The sequence below is a fragment of the Lepeophtheirus salmonis genome, chromosome 1, assembly GCF_016086655.4.
Source record: "Lepeophtheirus salmonis chromosome 1, UVic_Lsal_1.4, whole genome shotgun sequence".
Classification (NCBI taxonomy): Eukaryota; Metazoa; Arthropoda; class Copepoda; order Siphonostomatoida; family Caligidae; genus Lepeophtheirus; species Lepeophtheirus salmonis.
The window spans coordinates 35,069,267-35,085,841 of record NC_052131.2 but is presented as its reverse complement, the minus strand read 5'-3'; the positions used below and the strand labels follow the sequence as shown (position 1 = coordinate 35,085,841).

Below are 16,575 nucleotides of genomic sequence, written 5' to 3'. Positions count from 1 at the left end.
TTGTATCGTTAAATGTTTCTCGATGAAATTATTATCATCAGGAGGAATTGTGAATTTACGGTCCACATACAGTATTACATCTTAGTTCTTCGTGGAAGTATGCAGATCGATGGGTAAATCTGGAATATTCCTTAATTGCTATACAATCGAAGCATTGATACAGCTCGTAGAAGAAGGTTTTTATTTCTTTATATATTTCTGTTGGATTTTCAAATATTTTTCCACTTGCTAGCATGATTGACAAATCATTGCTTTTTTTTCCATACTACCACATTGTATTTTTGATTTAGATAAGTATTCGATAATGTTCATTTTTAATCTGGTTCTAAACGCTAGGTTAGAATCTAGGAAAATATGATCAAGTTTGAATTTCTTTTCACGATTTGAAATGTCCTTTTATTTATATTTTTAATAATATCAGTTTTCCTATTCATGTTTGCGGCTTCTCGGGCTCTAGTCTGTCTGCATATAGCTTTAATTTATGATAGCATCTTTTGCACTTCATATCCTGTTTTGAAATTGTATTTCTAGGTCTTAGTTATTTCCACGATCTCATCATTGACTTTTGGTATATCTAATAGTGATGAATTGAGTTTCCAAGCTTTTTTATCTTTATGATTAGGGAAATGTATAAATTAATTTTAATGTACAGTTCCTTATGGTCGGATATTTTGGTGTTGATTAGTTTATATGACATGACTGATTGCTTTTGAGTACCAATGAATATCAAACGAATTCAGTTCTTGAGGACGCAAGTATGGAGGATTTTTCAGAAGAAAAAAAAATGTCTATAATCTTTAATGGTTTCTACTGCGTCATAGAAATCTTATGATTTAATGTTGGAGCAAAGTATTTTCTTTGCGCGGGCAACCGTGTTTCCGTTAGGGTTTATAGATTCCGTATTAGTGTCCAATTTGATTTTAAAATCCTAAGTGATAATTGTTGGCCTGTGAGCCAAAATTGGTAAAAGTTTTATACAATAAAAATCAGGGTTGTCCGAATTTAGAACATCAATTCCCAAAATATCAAAAGTAATGGTTGCAGGATTCCTTTACAGGGTTCCCAGTTTTGCTGATATTCAAAACTTTAAAACTCACATGATGTTTTATATATTTCATCAATATAATTAATCAAGTCCTAATATTGAATGTGTCCCATTCAGGTCCTATGTTTAGCGACCCATCTAAAACTAACTTTTCTTTGTACTAGTTTGAAGAATCTAATTTGTTTGTTCCACTAAAAATCAGAACAGTCTTTAGTTGAATAAAATGTATTATATCTTCGATCAACCAACATAAATACTTTCACTGTTTTTATTATAAAAAAGTATTCCATAAAACGTTTAAATTTTTTATGTTTTCCAAAAACTTATCAGATAAAAAATACATCATATTTTTTATCAACTGTTTTAATGACGTATACAACTATCCTTACCTAAAGTCCTAAAGTTGCAACATTTAAAAAGAACAATAATATGTTTAGTTTGAAATTGTTTTTACCTAATCAGTTGACTGTAAATAATATCTACTATCATTAAAAGCCTAGTGGTGCAGTTCAAATCATTTATACAAATAATTGAAGTATCCTCCCGATTGAAGTTAGGTGAACAGTAAAGTAGTACACTGATATCTCTCAAATCCCATTCATCTCTTATTTCTTTTATTCGATTGTAAGATATATACTATTTTATCATGCGAATACAACACATAACATTATATTTCCTAGTATTTTCTTCATGTAACTTTCCTCCAGAAACTTCACATTTTCATTCAGAAATAATACGAGTTTTTTCTACATTGTAATCTTTCTTCCTTGTTATAAATAATTCTGATAATATCTGAGGTAATTTATGACTTATAACATATTTTATCAAAATATCTTTATAAACATATTCTGCTTGACCAATCTTCTTATTTGATCTCAAAAACGCTCGATAGATAATGAAAGGCACTTCATTTGCTCCCTTTTTTTATCTTCGATTCTTCTTATTTTATGAAAATCGGCTTTGCTTTCTCTCAGTGCATTTTTTCCAATAATTGTACATTCAATTTATCAAATTTACCTTCAAATGTTGAGCTTACAATTACTTCTTCCTGATAAGAACTACTCAATGCCTGAACCCATCACTATAGTTGGGTCTAATCTTATCGTCAGTACCTTCTTCAAGCAATGATACATTTTCGGTTTTCAATAGTTCTTTGAATAATTTAATATTATTTATTTCAATAGGCGTTTCTTCTTCTGTTAGTACCAATTATTTTTCGAAATCGTATCTTCTCTTAGCTTTTTTTTAACATTACTAGGATCAATCATTTTGTTTCTCACAAATTTATAATTCATCAACTTCTTTTTTTCTATTACAAGCTTAATTTTAAGTTTTTCAAAATTAGGATCACGATTTCTCTGAGATTCAAAATCAGCAATAACTTGCAGGGTGAACTTGGTGTTCATGATCTTACGGACATTTGAAGGACTTTTGCCACCATTTATTGTTCCTCACGTAATGTTTCTGGTTGGGATGTAAATTTTTCTCATATGAGAAGAACCAGACAAGATATTTTACTGGAGGCTGCTCTTTCAGCTTGATGAAAGCCTTGCTTCAGATAACCTTTTTCTTCCTGCTTTAGAGGATTAGGAGTTGTAGGTTGCAACGTGCATAGCTGTAATACCGTAGGACTTCATTGATATCACGATGAACAGTTGAACGGGACGCTACATTGATGATGTCAGCGATAGCATTTACATATTTACAATCAATGTTTTCAATTTTTTTGCATAATTTCCTCAACAAAGAAGAACTCTCACGAATTAGGTATTTTTTATTTATTTTTTAATGTGAAGATTAACATTTGTCTATGTTAAGTGCAATTTGCAAGGCATCCAAAGATTCATAAAAATAATTTGTTGATAGAAATCAACAATAATTTCTCACAGAATACAAATTTTATACACACTCCACCATAAGTATATAGGACGGTTAGACAAAATTCTGAGATTAAATTTATATTTATATAACTCAAATATGATAATTTTATATATATAAATATCTCAATGGATCCCTATGGCTTTTTAGTTTATATAGAGCATATATAAGTTTGAAGAAATATTTCATTTGAATACATATTTGTTTGTAAATTATTGGGTTGAATCTTAAAAAATAAGTAAATATATTCAGATATTTTAATTTTGTATTTAAATTAACAAGATTTAAAGAAAAATGTCATAAAATACGTGTAAATTACTAGTATTTGTGATAAGTATAGAAAATATGTGAATGTTCTCCAATATTGAATCTGAAGCACCTAAATTTCACCCTTTCCCTAAACTTTGGACCTTTGCAACGTCTTCACCCTTGTAAACCTCATAAAGAGAATATCATCGTAAGCTTTTCCTATATGCTTCCCTAAAAAATACACACTCAATATAACAAATAAGTTATAAGAGAAACCTTACACAATTTTTGTAGTGTTCATGTGTCGCCAGGCATGAATAGCAGAATTTCTACTCACTTGTTGATACCAATTCTACCTTAATTCAACTCTCCCTCTTTTAGATAGCTAATATTCCATACAAGAGATAAACTCCTCCAATACCCTTATTCTAATTACAAATACTATAAGGCAAAGTCAGGTTCATTTGATAATCACACAAACATTTCTTACTGAAATTTAATTTATAGACTTTATCCTTCATGAAATATTTGTCTTTTGCTGGAAACCATAACTTTTATAAGAACAACATTTTCGATATACACTAGTTTCTTGAGATATGCGGCGCCTTAGTAAATAATTTATACTGTTTTTATTATATCATGACAACTAAAGAACTTATGACGAACAATAAACATATATAACTAATAAGAATTTCATGTAGATTGAAAACTTTGTTGTTTTAATTAAATTAATTTCTTACAAATGTGATTTATTTTATTAATTCTTTAAATTAATTAATTTTTATCAAGGAATACATTTTTTCCCAGCTTTTTTAAAATCTTTTTCTTCAGTCTTAATTTTATTAAATTCTTTGAATTAAAAATAATTATTTTGAATTAACTATATATTTTTCTCCAGTTTATTATTTTTTTCTTTATTTTTGTGCTAAAAAAGTCAAAACTTTAATTTTAGGGACTTTTCATGGAGCAGAAAGGTCATATAAAAATTTGGTAAACAAACTGAATTTATTTTTAAATTTTTAGTAATTTAGCTGCACTTAACATTTTGGTGCTTGAAAATTATAAGCCATGTCATTTTTTATGACTTGTTGCATTAGGTCAATGATCATTTTATATTAATTCTTATAAACAAATAATTTTTTTCGAAAATAATAATTTTATTATTAACAATTTAAAAAGTGTCTACATCTTATTTTTGAACCAGATAAGATTTATAAGATATTGTTCAATTTGTTAAGTCAGAAAATATGTTTTGTAGATAGGGTAATTAAAAAATTGGGAACTAAAACAATAATCAAATCTTTTTATTTTTAAAGGACTAAAATTCAAAGCAGAATTTACCAATTATGCAAATATTGTTTATAGGAACAGTTCATTAAAATTTGGTCCAAATATAAGTTATCGAGTGCTAAAATTGTTGTTTTTCTTTACATAATGACTGTAAAATCTGTGATATATTTAAACCCCTAAATTTGAATAAAAGTAGAGAAATTAGAAGGGCTTACGAGTAACAATCTATTTATAATACATAAATCTATTGTTATGGATTTAGGTGTATTATTCATCCACTGGTTAACCAAAATCTCAGTTAACCCTATTATTTATAATATTATTATATAACTCTTTTATAGTGAATGTGACTCGCAGATCTTAAAGTGCACAAGCTTAGTCCTAATAACAAATCCTCTCAGAAAAGCAGCTAGAACTTCTTTATTAATATAGATAATATGTAAAAAGAACAATATATTATGTACAAAATCATAATATGCTACCATAAACAACTTATAAGTTACCTACTTAATAAATATGTTCATGCATATGCTGTCTATCAACAAAAACAATAAATCACAAGATTGCAAACTTAAAATAGTTATTAGCGTTTATATATATACATATTTATTTTTATATTGCTGGTACATTAACTTTGAAATATTATATATGCATAAATATCAAGTTAATTTTTCTTATTAGATGATAACATTGAACTACGATTTTAACATTTCTACATTATACCCATAATAATAAACCTACTTGAACTATAAAAAATATAGTTCAATCATTCTTATAAATAATTAACCATGAATAATTTAGCTCATTAAGATGCTATTAGAATTAAATTTTAAAATATGGAGGCCTTGGGTTATATAAATTGTTTTGAAAAATAAGTACTTTCACTAAAGAGAAACAAATTAGCCGTGTAACTTATTTTTGAAAGTTTTTTTTTTTCCATTTATTAAAAATGTTAATTTTAGAAAGATAATTTTATTCAATATACAGGGTGCATGAGAATGAACTTAAATGACTTTACAACATCTGGCAACACTTTTTTTAAGTTTAACTACTTCAACAATATTGGAGTATTACTATTTTTCTTTCTCCTTTCTCTATAGATAAATTCCTCTGATTAATTTTTCGAAAAATCTACAACAAAAAAATCCCAGTTTTAGCTAAGAGTTAAATTAATAATACATATGTTTCATGATTATTTTTGAAAGTTAATGCTGATAATCAATAAAGTGTCGTGGACAAAAAAGACACCTCTAATTTAGAACAAACATACTAAGTACTTTAACATGTCAAATAAATTTGAATATATGGACCATCATTGGACAAAATATCTTATCAAACATTGATAAAATATATATTTGCCCCTTTAAGTACTAAGTTTATGAAGGGTCAGATACATTTAATTTGGCTGAGTACCCTTTTTTTGCATGTGTAATTTTTTTTCATCCATTTAACACCACAAAAATTAATTTTATCATTTAAAAAAATAAATCGTCGTGAAGTAAGTCTTTTGCAACACTCAAAATTCATTGGTACTAAATTCTCTTTTTTTTCAATTTCAGATCTATTAGTTATATATTCATAAACTCACTCACAAAGTTTTTGAGCCAAACTATAAAACATCGAAGTATTCAAAACTAATATATGAAATACGATCTGTAAATTTTAAAAAATTACTTTTTTGATTTTTGTTTAGATTTCTTGTATTGATGCATCATATATCTAAATACATATTTAATTATTACCACAATTTCAAGAAAACTAAATATATTTATTGTAAGAATATAGTGAAATTAGTTGAACCAATAGCAACTTTACATTGTTGCTACTTAGAAATGATGATTTTTTATTCATTTTTGAAAGCTGTAATCAATATTATATTATTTTTGGGAAACAAACATATAACTAGTATTTGTGCTTCTGGAAGACAGAGAGTAACAATAAGGGTTTACTAGAGATTAAGTCTTTGTCGCAATTGAAATTTTAATTGAGGATCGACTTCGGAGTAATTCCAGTCTTATCATTGAGAGATTATTGACCTTTGGGTTTATTTCCTCCATTTCATAGCTGATAATAAAGTGTAATGCCAAATAAGCTGTTTCCTCTAGAAAATTTGTCAAACTATCCTGGATTAAACCGTTGATGTTCGGTTTCTTCTATTTTGACATACTGATTGGACATATTTTATATACAACTGTGAATAAGTTATCAGTAATCCCTTTGGTACATATACCCACAAAATGTCATTAATCTATCAATCTACTTTAAAACATAAAGTTTTATTACACCCATGAAACGAAATATATAATATGGCATGAAACTATTTAGATATTACTGTTATTTTTATTTTATTTTTTATTGCCTCGTTGTGAATAAGGGTGTCAACACTTTCAAGATTTAATTAAAAGGGAAAGTAAGTGTAATGGATAAAAATGTCCTCCACAGAAGTAAAATAATATATAAACGTCAAAAAACTAAATGACTCTTATAAAGTAAATACTTTTTTCGTTTTTCTAAATTGGCTTGTATATAAATAATGCTTTTTCACTGCTCTTACTTTGATTAGATATTATTAATTCGTTTTTATGATATTGCATATGTCATAAAAATAAGATGCCTCTGTAAATAAGAGTATGTAAATTTTAATTGCTAATGGTTTTTTGTCTATTTCATAAAATAACGGATAAAAATGGAAAAAAGTTGTTACATTGAACTACATAACTCCCAGCTACTTGACTTTAAATTCTTATTCGAGTACGTCTTTGGAGTGTGTATGTCCATAAAGTTGTCTAAACTATGATTTGCAGGTAAGTAAAATAAAAAAAAAGGAAAAATGAGAGGGTAATCTTTGTATAATGTTTTAGAAAAGAGTTGCTTAGCTGCGGGCACCAAACAAATAAAAGGTAATTAACAAAAATGCAACTCCTCCCCTAGTCAAAAATATTCTAAGAGTTATAAATTCTACAATGAGACCAACAAGGATTTACAGATGTTACTCCACAAACAACCCTAAGTGATACTTTAATAGCTTTGGAAAATAAAAATAAAAAAACTCCTGGGATTACCAACTACATCAAATTTTGAACCTGTTAAACTCTTTATATCAACCCCAAATAATATATTTAAGGAATAAAAAACTTGATTTGTCTGTACAAATGACACTATACAATTTAGTGAAAACATTTAGTTCTGTTTTATTATTTTATAATATATCTGTGTTTATGAAATATTTTTGTTTTATTTTAGTTCAGCTATTTAACAGATCTACAAGTTTAAACACTTGTAAGAGCATACAAAATAATATTTGTAATTATGGTTTCATAAACGTCTGTTACGCTGACTTTTTCAGTGATTAAATATATCGTGTAATTCTTCATTAAATTATTAATTTAACATAAACATTCCTAAATTTTAATTTTAATCCTTACATTTTGTATTTTTTATATATAAATTAAGTGATAATTGAGCATTATCACTAAAATTATAGGTTGGGTCACAAATAACTCTTTTTTATGATGAAGTGTCACCAATTAACAATTAAATTAAATTTTATTTTATAAATATAAAAAAATAATTTATTATTATTTGGTATTACAGATGATATTATAAGAATAAGACGATCTATTGAATATTATTTACTGTATATTTTATTAGTATGTTTTATAATCTAAGATAAAAATTAAAGAAGATAAAACAAATTTTATACTAGAAAAGTGGTTTTCAAAGCATAATAAGAAATATCGTGACAACGACGATGGAAAATAAACTACTTATCATAACATATTTAATATTACTTTAGAATAGGTAATAAGTTTAATTTTCATAATATTTTGAACTAATTTGTCCCATAAAAATATTTTATTGGGCCAAAATTTAATTTAATACTAATTAATAATGCAAGGGATGAAAACTTATCGCCCTAACCATTTTTTTTGTTGAATTTTTTTTTTTTTAATTATAATTTAATTCAATCAATATATGCAGCGGAGACCCTATAACACTTTTAAAGTCATTCTTTAGCTTGAACAGTGGTTTTTTCTAATGAAGAAGCAATGCCAAATTGAAGCACAAAAATGTTTGTAATCTATTGTTTTGCAAATAACAAAAATAGCATCACGGTTAGCAAAAAAACTCTCAAACTAAAGAATAGATTGTGATTAAAATTTGACAGCTATCTTTTATAGGTTGGATCTAACTTTAAATAAGGTGAATTAAAAAACAACAGTAGTACCATGTATGTGTGAAACTCTGCACAGTACATCCCATGTTTTAAATTTGCTTAATAATATGATATACAAAAAAAAACAAAAAACAATAAACTATATATAAACTTATTTAATTTTTATCAAACCTAACAAGAAAATTTAATTTAAAAATATAGTGATAATTTACAATCTTAAATTTATCAAAAAATTTGATTTTATTAACAGCTTTAAGACTTTTAACGTTTCAGTTATTGCTTTGAATAACTAGTTTAAGCCCATATAAATTTGAAAAATAGCATGTTCGATGTAGACCTCCATTCCCACTAAAAGACACACACATGCTCATTGCTTTGGTGTTATTTTTTAGATCAATTAGCCACACAATTTTAAGATAATTAATACATAATGAGCGCGTCTAAATACCCTTATTTTTTTAAACTCAGCTATACTGAACAACACTGGTCTATCGTAAGACATTTCTTTAAAAAAAATTAGTATGGGTTTTTCTTTGCTTGACACAAGTGCTTTTAAAAACTTTTGAAACAATTTTCTGTCCAGATGATACTCTGTATTTTTGAGAGGGATATATAGAAACATAGTACCGTTTTGAATTCTTTCTATTTGCCTCTTCATATAGAAAGTAATAATATATACGATGCTACATTAAAATATCGGAAAGTTTAATAATATTATAGATACATATATTCATTTAGAACAATTTTTAAAATTTTGAAGACAAAAGCTGTGATGGATATCTGTAGCAAGGGGGAGAAGCAAAAACGTTCCAATTAATGTCTTCAAAAATATAGAAAAAAATATAAATAATATCAAAATAATAAAAAAGATTGGAATATGACGATAAGGGCAGTCAAAACTTATTTAAAGCTGAACTATAAAACTAAAGTGGATATTAAAAATGACGATCCTATATTATAACTTTTAAACAGAAGGTGTATTTTCCTTTTTTTCCATTCAATTAACGCCAATTTTCGTAAAAATACCATTAAATGATTTCAAAAGCTACATTAAATCATAAACAAAATTAACAAACATAAATAAATATTATCATTTTTGCATTTTTAATTATAATCAACTGGGAGTAACAAAGATTGGATGCAAAAAAATGCACTTATTTACAACAAATAAATTATGAATACATTTACTAAATTTTGCACAAAAAAAAGGAGGATATATTTCAAAAAATGAAATAATTTGAGTAAAAAATAACCACTTAATTAATCATTTGTACATTATGGTTCACCTTGGAATAAAAAATAGATACAATTATTAAGAGTATTTATAAATTTTTTTATGTGTGTAAAAACTCGTTTTTCCTCAAATTCTGATTCCCAACGCAATATAGGGTTTTAAAAGGTTTTTTAATTTCTTGTAAATTTGAATTTGTATATCAACTTTGGATAGACCAATTGATCCCTTAGATTCTATTATAAAAAAAAATTTCCTTTATCATTCTCCATTTAAATCCTGATGTTTTTTAGAATTCAAGTTTTATTATTTTGTATTTATTTTATTATATAGAACATTTTTCTGTTTTTTCTTTCACGAAAATTTCTAAGGCATCTTTAAAATTCTATTTTTATTTTTCCAATATTTATGGAGTTGTTATCAATTGAGCTATAAAGGTGAAAGAAATAAACACCAATTCAACTTCAACTTCTTAAATATTATAGATATAGACATGAACAAAAACAACTACACTTATTACTTCCTTACAAACCATGAGTATACCACTCCTTAATTCATGAGTACGATCACTTCCTAGATAAATTCCCTATGTTTACATATTTTTTACAACTCTAATAGTATAATTTGAGTTATGAAATGAAATAAAAAAGACGAAAGTGTATTAAAGAATTATATACTCAAGAAATTACAAAAAAACTTCTTTATAAATTACCAATTTGTTAATTTTTCTAAATTATTTCCTTAGCCAAATGATATAAATTCGTTATGAAAAAAAAAAAGTTATATTCTACAAAAATTAAATTTAATAATTATATTTTTCAGGTAATTCAAGGAATAATAGAACTTACGTAAGTAACAATAATAATTTAAAATTGAAAAATATTATGGTTATATATAAGATACTACAACAGAACACAAATTTGTAGAAAAATGGAATAAAGTAAAATTTAATAGTGTGCAGTCATGGTATATTAGAGTTCGATCACTGCATATATTTATTTTGTATGTTAAGGGTACTGAGGTAAATAAAAGAGTGGCATCCTAAAATGACGCAGTCGATATCTGAAACAACTTATTTGCCAATAAGAAAGCATATTTTCGAATCAAGAAATTCTGCAAGAGTTTAATCATCAAGCATGAGCTCACAACAATCAACAGACACGCAAAAGCTACTGTCAAATCGATAAAAAAAGCATCAAAAGATTTGGTTTCATTTCATTCAGCTCAATCATGGAATAACCAAATATGTCTAAGCCTGACGGTCTCAATTAATTCCAAACGGTTATTTAGATATTCGCAATGGGCTATTCTACTTTGTTGACGTAGTAGAAAAATAAGTAGTACGCAATAGACGCTTTTTAAGACATATCACCCTGATATTCGACTCAACAAAAATTACTACAAATTTATACGTTGCCAATATGTAATGGAATAAATTACTTAATGTTTGTCGTCTGAGGGGGGAGGATGATATTAGATCCTCTAATATATGAGATGAATAATCCATATATTTCTATAATACATACTTATATCGTAAAGGTACTTTGATAGAATAAAATATTTACAAAACAACAATCAGTTTTTTGCTTAGGTAATACATAAAAAAATGATTAAGCTAGCAATATCTTCTTGTACTTGCAATTCCTGTATACCCAAATTTAATTTTATATAATTAATTCAATAGAAATTAAACTACTTATTTAGCTTTTGTTAAAAAAATTTCAAAATTGTCTTTAAAAAAGAGCGCCCTTAATTTTCTTCACGCAAAATGAAGCTCGGTGAGCATTAAATAAATATATATTTTTTTAGTTTCTCAACATCATTCAATCTTGTATTTCGATGGCAACATGTTAAAAAAGTGTTCAAAAGCATAAAAAAATACCTTTTATTCAAATGAAATTATATTTATTTTATTGTTGACAATACAACATTTTTATTGAAATCAAATGATTTACATATAATAATTCTAATTATATTTTGTATAAAAATTACAAAGAAAATTTCATTTAATACCTACATAAAAATATAAAAAATCTGTTGTTGAGAAGCAAAGATTTTTTTTTTTGAAAATGTGGTTGTTTATGTTTCCACAAAAATACTTCTATAATGATAACATAACGTGGGAAAGCTTCTTTATTGGGCCAAAATTATCTCCTAACAAATTGATGACACCACTAGCTTCCATCTGGTTATAAGTGATTAGAAATCCTGTGAATCGAAATTTTATATTGTTATTAAAGATTTCAATTTTATCTTTAACAAATATCAAATCTTAATTAAAAAAGTGAAGTTTGTCAGTCTGTCACAGTCGTATTTTATAGTACTTATTTAATCTTTTTAGACCTGCATGCCCCCTTGATTTAATAAAAAAACAACGTAGCAACGAGAGTGTGTAGCTTAAGCTCAGGGTGTCATATAAAAAAATGAATACATATTTCTAAAATGAAAACAAAGTTTGCTGGTTTGATTGTTAGTTTCTTGACGACTATTATTCTGAACTTTGCCAGGTACTCCCGTTTGTATATTTATAAAAAAGAGAACCGAGACAGTCCATACATTTTGAAAGAATAGTAATCGTTAAATATATCTTGTTATATAGATCAAGATGTATATTTGACTTTAGATATCTTAATTTTCATATATTAATCTCTTTAAATAATGTGTTATAATAATAGCTTGGGGAAAACGTAATATTGTATTTTTCGCTTTACTTCAATGTTTTATAAGAAGTTTTAAAATCATCCGATTTAGGCAAAGTATGCCCCATTCTATTCGATAACTTGTTGCTAGCGAGATTCCAACTTCATATTAGCCTTTTTTGTAGAATTCCTTGTCCCTATTAGCAACAAAATTGGAAAACAAATTTACAAAGAACTCTATTTAGCCCAAATTTGTGCCCCCAAGTACGTTGCCTATAGACAGGAACAGGTGATAGTCATTTTCTGCCAGGTCCTGACTGTAGGGTGTATGCATAAATAAATAGAGGCGACAAGGAATTTTAATTGCTGCAGCTTGGCATACCAATACAGCAGTAGATTAGAAACTTCAGTTTGCTGCAATGAACTGCCGGAGTAATGTTGGGGACAGTTACATATATTTTATTTAATGTATGTTAATCCAATTTGTGAAATACTTTTCACTGGTAGAATCTAAAAAAAATTGACAGAATAACTAATAAACAAATATACTGCGTAAAGTGTCATTTATAAAAAAAAATGTATTGATGTTTAAAGTATCTCTTTCTGAAGAGTTTGGAAAAAACTAAAAAAATCTTCAGGTGACACCAAGCTCTGCTCCATGTGAAACTACAAGGAAAACGTTGATTTGGTTGTCAGAACTAGTTTGGACCCAGTGTTTGTCCCTCACTTCAACAGACCTCAACCCCATGGAAACTTTTATGTAGGGTACAGTTGACCAACACACCTCTTGCAGTTACCAATCTTATATCGAGGATTGGGAGGAATTCCGGAATCTGTCAAATGATACTGTCACCTAGACCTGATCCCATTTCTGAGGTCGTCTCGAGGCCGTTATTGACCCCAAGGGCAAATATTTTGAGTCTAAATAATAAAAAATAATATTGCTATAACAATCTAATGATTAGTTAAGGAGAATAACAACTTTACAAAAAAAAATTGTATTGGTTGCACACTGCACGTAAGTGCTGTCTATATCAAATCAGCGTTTTCTAACTGAGTCACAACGAAAAGTGAAGCATCTATCCCCTGCTTTCCCTACATAAATAGATGTATTATTATGACAGCTAAATTACAATAGTTATGAATTGCACAAAGGCAGAATTGAATTAAGATTATATGTATATCTTTTTTTGATACTTGATTAATAGTAGCATAATTTATAGTTTTTACCCTTAGGACATATTTGATACTAATAAAATTACATCATATTTTATTAGTACAGTTTTTTACAAATGTAATTTTCATGTATATTTGCTCATATTACCTTAATTTGAAGTAACTTTATTGCTTTTCTGAACTTTTCTTACAGCTTGTTATCAAGGGATCTATCACATTTCCATGTTACTTTTAAATCCTTCTAAAATGACTCGTATGAAGTCTTACATTTTGTAAAGTTGCCTTGACAACTACATAACATTAATTATTTTGATTGATTATTTTAAATATGCAATAATAACAAATAGGTTGGTGGAATATATAAGAGTGATCCATCTTTTGCAAAAAAAAAAAAAATATTTACACCTCTCTTATAATAAGTATATTTAAAATGAAGATAAATATAATTATGAATTAAAAATATTGTGCTTTGACACTACCTTTTGTTATGTAAGCAGTATTTGTAAGAAAATTAACTGTAACATAGCAGTTTTGCAAAGGATGAAATAGGTCAGTGACCATATTATACCAACAGCAAATAACTTCCCCATTACAAGCAATACTTATTTTGGACAGTTCAAAACACTTCTAGGATACAGTTTATATATTTAGGACTTAAATAAGATAGTTATACTTATTTAAAAAAATTGAAAGATCACTAGGACCCTTACAGAAAATGTTTAGTTAATTAACATATCTTCTATTTCATAAGAGTTTGGCTGTAAAAATATGTTTATGATTTTGAGACATATGTGTTATAAAACTTGTGGATAAAATCTTGATAAATTTGATTAAGTATTCAAATTGGTTGATTTTCTTTTTACACGAACAAAATTTCAAGTAAAAAAATCTTAATGACTAGTATAGTTGCTATTATTTGTGATGATTGTAGGAGAAATGTGGATGTCACCTAATATTGATTCTGAAACACAGAAATGTATTCGTTTTCTTAGGCATTCAACATTTTTAACGTCTTAACTGAGAAGAAGATCAAATAAGGGAAATACCTTTGTTGTCCCTCAAGCTTTTTCAAACTATTTTTTCCTATTATAAAACCAAGTCAATATGACCGATATGATATAAACAAAACCTATATACATTTGTTCTACAGGGAACGGGGATCAAATTTTCCTACAAAAAACAACACAAAATATACATTTTTTAACTTTTTTATTGAAAATCAAAACAATGACGAGCATATAGGTATAGAGTAGCCATTCATTCGATATAATCACCGTGGGCATTAATAACGGCCTCTGAACCGGCCGCAGGCTCTTCTGACCATCTCATTGTCCATGTTACCGAATACTTCCTTGATGGAGTCCATCAGGCTGGCCTTGGTGCTATAGGGATGTCTGTTGGTATGTATCTCGACAAAGCCCCAGACAAAATAGTCCGAAGGATTAAGGTTGGGAGAGTTAGGAGGACACAAATCCTTGGTTACAACGTCATAACAGTTCTCGGTTAACCACTTCATGGAGATTTTGGACACATGGCAAGGTGCTCAGTCCTGTTCCCACACCCAGGGCCTGTCTCCGGCCACCACTTGGATCCAAGGCAGAACCACCTTCTCCATAACATCCAAGTAGACCTCTGTAGTGACCTTTAGACCCATTTCAAACATGCGGGGAGGCATAACATGAACTTCACTGCTGACCACCCCGAACACCATGACCATTGCAGGGAACTTGGTCTTCATTACTTTCCTCACATGGCAGGTGCAGGTGGTAATCTACCTGTTGTTCTGCTTGTTGACCTTCTGATCGGGACAGAAATTCTTTTTCATCAAAGAAAAACCACAGCATCCCGGGAAGCTTTCGGTGCTTGAGCTTGTTCAGCAATTTTGTCTTCATCAGCCTGTTGTCCTTTGCCTTCTGGGCCAAGATCTGGCCCACCTGAACCTTGTAGCTCCTGCACCTTAAATCCTCAGATACACAGTCCCTTATTGTTTTCTTATGGCAGCCCAAATCCCTTGCCATGGCCTTCATGGACCTGGTAGGGTCATCCTCAACCATCTTCTTCACCTTGTCGACAAAGTCGGTGTTCCTGACCTTCCTGTCGGCGCCCTCCTCCTTGGATGCCCTCTTTATGGTGGCATCAACATCCCAGGTATCCTCTAGCTTCTTACAGATACGCTGAATAGTCTGTAAATTCACTCCTAAGATTGAAGCAATCGTTGAATTGGAGATTTCACCTCCATTATTAACCAATACCATGACTACGGCGGACCTCCAAAGCTCCTCGTTCCACTTATAGCTCTTTATCTCCTCATATGATGACGGCATGATGCTAACTGAACTACGTATTGTCTGCTGACGACAATAGCTTTCCTATTCGGTAACCGGTTTTTTATTTGATAATGGCGTCTTCAAGTTATCAAGGTTTAAAGTAGGCGACAATTTGATCCCCGCTCCCTGTACCTTTATGTGTTACCAGGAATGAACGTCAGAAGCACTACTGACCTGTTAAATGTAGACCACGAATCTTTCCTTCATTTATTTCTCCATCCATAGACAGCAATTATTAGATACAAGTGATCAGCTCTTCTTATAACTTTGTAATATTTAGAAATACGTAGGAAATGTCAGGTGCATGAACTTTTTTATGTTTGACTCGTGATTATTGTAGTGCACATTAAATAATTGATTAATCTCTCTTTTATATTATATTAAGTAAAATACTTCAGATAAGAGATTGGTAACAAAAATTTACCAATAAATGTTGAATGATGATTAAAAAATTCATACTAAAGGGGGTTTCATTAACAGAGCTCACATTTTTTTTTTTTTTTGAATAAAACGAAAACAGTTTGAGATATTGACAATTTCTTTATGTGCCATTAAAATAAATT

General features: G+C 28.4%; 1 protein-coding gene across 4 annotated transcripts in view; it reads left to right on the top strand.

Moving 5' to 3' along the window:
- The window catches only part of LOC121125853 (probable G-protein coupled receptor AH9.1), a 339,881-nt gene that overhangs the window by 209,218 nt on the left and 114,088 nt on the right, over positions 1-16,575 (top strand). For all 4 annotated transcript variants that reach the window (XM_071891541.1, XM_071891554.1, XM_071891551.1 and 1 more), the window contains one exon: positions 10,693-10,718. The gene's annotated coding sequence lies outside the window, so the exon portion shown is untranslated. The remainder of the gene's footprint in view (positions 1-10,692; positions 10,719-16,575) is intronic.